A 4,196-nucleotide genomic window follows, 5' to 3' on the forward strand; every position below is an offset into this window, starting at 1 on the left:
GAGCATCAGAAAATCCCATTTTGTTAGAACCAAGTGTTCCTGTATTGAGGGATGGTATAAGCAGAGGTCCGAAGTCCATCCACTACCTCAGTTTATTGCCATATAAATATATGTACAAAGGCCAATACTGTACCTCTATTTTTATGGATTAATGTATTTACATATGTACACATCTATGCTTATACCTCTATCCATAGCTTTGCTTTGTAGATCCTTCTTCTGTTTCCTTTTACCTTCCTCCTGCTGAACCATCATCTTCCCCCTACTTCTGCCTCTTATACTTTCTCTCAGATAGAGTGCTGTTGTGCCAGCACCCCTAGGATTTCTACATCCTCCTGGTTATTGATTTTAATTCCCTAGTTGTTCCTCGGTCTCTGGTGGTCTATGGTATTGTTTGCTCATCACACCCTTCCTCCACTTCCTTCTTCCCCCACAAGTCCTGCTGCGACCATCAGTCCAATTTCTATCTCCTTGAGTTTGTTTCCCATGCCTTTCTTATATAAATAGGCAAACCAACAATGACATAGGCCAAACAAAAAAGAAAACCAAAGATTAAAAAAGAAAAGGAAAAACAAGAGAGAGAGAGAGAGAAAACATACATAATTCTAGGTCTGTCCACGAACTTTTATGACTATCTCCCCCACTGGTCCTGGGGGAATTCCGGGAGCTACCCCTCCATGCCTGAAGTCTTTGGGGGGGGGATGGGACTCTTTAGGGACTTTGTGGCTTGGCTTTTCTCTAGTTGCTGATCTGTTATGTTCCCTTCTTGGTTTTCCCTGCTCCGGGGCATTCAAACCACACTACCTCCCCGCCATGTGTCCCCAGTATTGTCCTCTGTTGCAGTATGCTCCAGTAGGCGGAAAACATATCATAAACTGTTGTGGGCCCTACAGTCTCTTTGCCTTACCAGCTCAGTGCATAGAAGTCATCCTCCTGGATTGGTGTGCCAATATGGGGGTCTAGAGCAAGCATCCCTTTCTCTTTTTCCTATTGGAACAATACAGAGAAGATGAGCAAGTCCCCTGTGCATAACTGTTTTAGAAATTGGTAATGGGTACAATGTATAAGAATTTTTATTTATTTCATAGAAAGGCCCCAGATTGTCTTAAGGAAACTATTGTTAGAGTTATAGACATTAAAAGTGACTCTCATGTGGCCTCAGAGAGTCAGGAGTGTGGGGAAAGTCTTCTACTGTCGTGACCAGAATGCTTTGATAGACTTGAATATTCAATGTGCTTTTGGTAAAGAAATGTGACTAAACAATGGAAGAAGGGCAAGTGTTTTTTAGGCAGTGGCAAAGAACTTGCTGAATGTTTGGTGGAATGTTGAAATATTAAATGCTGTCCTTTTCTAAGTTAGATCTTACAGGAACCACATAGCTTCATAGTTTCTGCTTGCTACCTATAGCAATATGAGCAAAGAAGAGTTAGAATGTGCAAAATGAAAACAGTACTTAAAGATTTGAAATTTTCTATTATACAAATTAAGGGCACCTGCTCTAGAATTTTTGCCAAGGGATTGAGGACATAATATTTTGTGAAGGATATTAGCCCTGTGACTGATGGATATAATCGACTACCAAAGCAGAAAACCCATCAGTTCCAATCGCAGGGAACAGGGATAGGACAAAATGAAAGAAAACTGTTACCTTTTCAAATTCTACAAATTGAAAAAAAGCAGGAGCTACTTGGTTACAAACACCTGTTGTTCTCAAAGGAAAGGAAAAAAAAAATCACCCCAAGCTGTTCAGAGCAAGGGAATTTGAGCTGTCTTGGTTTTAAATGGTGATGCCAAGACCCCTTAGGTTTTGAACTTGCTTATTGTCAATGTAAAGAAGACCAAAATCCTCACAACTGGACCAATAGGTAAAATCATGTTAAATGGAAAAAAGGTCAAAGATTGCCTTGGGCTTTTTCTTGCTTGGATCCAGTGTTCATGGAGGGATTTTGTCTTGCTTAGAACCACAATCATTGCTCAGGGAAGCAGCAGTAAAGAGGTCAGTTTGGTACCATCAACACTGTATTGGATACATTTACTGCACAAGACTGCTTTAGAGTAGCAATGTTGTTACTCTGAGGGCTAAGGTGCACCTGACTGAGACCATGGTACTTCAATCGCTTCATATGCATGTGAAGGTTGGACCTTGAATAAAAAGGACCAAAGAAGAATTGATGCATTTCAGAAGACTGAAAGTACAATGGATTGCTAAAAGGAAGACCCAGTCTGTAATATTTTGCCTACCCTGGTGCTTGGAAAACAGATAACACTTTTCAATGATTCACATGTACACTATTGAGAAAATTTGACCTGGAAGGGAAATTTACTCACATTCTTATCTATATTTGCTTAAAATACTTCAAAAATGAGACATTGGACTTGAAGTTGATTTAAGAATTTTGGGATGATATGGTAGGGTAATTGTATTTTGTATGTTGAGAGGATATGAATTTAAAGCATTAAAAGGGGTCTGTTAGTTTAGTGGGTTACAAGTTTGGGCTTCTAACCACAAGGCCGGCAGTTCAAAACTACCAGCTGCTCTGCAAGAGAAGGATGAGGCCTTATACTCCGGCAAAGATGGACAGTTTTGGGAACACACAGGAGCAATCTACTAGTCCCAAAAGCCACTGAGCGTCACAATCAAGTTTTTGGCAATGAGTTATGAGTGAGTTAAAGATGGCATGTTATTGAATTGTACCCCCCTATATTATGTATTGGAATCTTAACACCAATATGCGTGAAGTGATTGCTATCTAAGAATAGAGTTTTCTTGGTTCTATTAATGTAATGATGTCAGTATATGGTGTGTCTTCAATCACTTTTGAGATTTAAAAGGAGCAGAGTAGGCACACATAAAATACAAATACAAGAGGATCTCTTATAGCCTATATAGAGATGCTAAGAAATCAAGCAACAGAAGTAGAAGAAAGACAAAGTTCTTTATCCAAAGTCTACACAGAGAATAAAAGCTTCCCCTAGAAAGACTGACTTGAATTCAGAGTTCTAGCTTCAAACTCTGAGAAAATCAACTTCTGTTCATTACACTACTGACACTCTGTGTCTCCAAGACCTTAATAGAGTTGCACCTGTAGACTAGATAAGAGAAGTGTCCGATGGACAGGAAATAGATGAATTAGGGGCGGGGTGGGGGGGACATCAGGGTATTCTGGCAAGGAATAAAGGATCGACAAAACCACAGATTCTAGAATTGACTAACAGATCAAGAAAGCCCGAGTTTTGTCACAAGTAAGCAAGCTGGACTTGGGTTTAAGAGTACAAAGTCACAGAAAAATTAGCAAAATTGACCTCTGTTCATTGATTCATCTAGAGTCATGTAGCTGTTTACTGGGGAAGAATCATCTGGAGTCTGAGGTGGGAGTTAAAGAACTTTAGCTTCAAAGAGCAGAGTGATACAGGGACAAATAAGTAAATGCAATACTCAGCACGGTTACCCCTTCAACTTTGTTTAATATCTTTCTGCGTCGCTGACTTTGGCTTCTTCCTTGAAGCACTCAGGGTCTCCCCCAAACCCAGAAGAAATAGGGCAATTACTGGGTCTAATATATTCTTTGTCTTAAAAAGATAGCATGCACAGAGGCTCTGTATTAATAGATAATCCTAGATCAACAAATTTTATTTACTCACATAATATGTAATTGGTAACTTCTTGCCTTTTTTAGTGTAAAAGTAGAATAATAAAATTGCAAAATTTGGAGCACAATTCATTCAGGTGTAGTTCAGATAATACTGGAAATTCCTTTGTGGATATTCAAAAATTCTATATTTCGATATATCTATATGACATGGTCTTAATTTTGTCTAGTTTCTCAGATTATGCTCAGTATACAGGTTGAATAAGTATGGTGAAAGAACACAACCCTGTCACACAGATTTCTTGACATTAAACAGCTCAAAATTCCCCTCTTCAGTTTGAATGACTGATTCTTGTTCCATGCAGAGGTGTCAAAGGAGCACAAATGTTAGTGACTTCCCAGCCATCTCAATGCTATCCATAGTTTGTTATGATCCACAGAAGTGAATTATTTTGCATAATGAAGAACCAGGAAATAAACATCATTCTGGTATACTTTCCTTTCAGCCAAGATCCAGCTGACATCAGCAATGATAGCTCTCACTCCAAATCCTCTTCTGAATGCGATTCGAATTTCTAGCGGCTACCTATGGATTTTCTGCTGCAG

At 39.2% G+C, this 4,196-nt stretch overlaps 1 non-coding gene across 1 annotated transcript; it reads left to right on the top strand.

The window, feature by feature from the left end:
* The first annotated feature begins 964 nt into the window (after window positions 1-964).
* On the top strand, window positions 965-1,067 carry LOC115868073. Its single transcript, XR_004045397.1, has one exon. It is a non-coding gene; the product is annotated as a U6 spliceosomal RNA (small nuclear RNA).
* The last annotated feature ends 3,129 nt before the right edge of the window (window positions 1,068-4,196 follow it).

Source organism: Echinops telfairi, unplaced genomic scaffold (genome assembly GCF_000313985.2).
Source record: "Echinops telfairi isolate 266 unplaced genomic scaffold, ASM31398v2 ScPeMD7_6;HRSCAF=24_0, whole genome shotgun sequence".
NCBI lineage: Eukaryota > Metazoa > Chordata > Mammalia > Afrosoricida > Tenrecidae > Echinops > Echinops telfairi.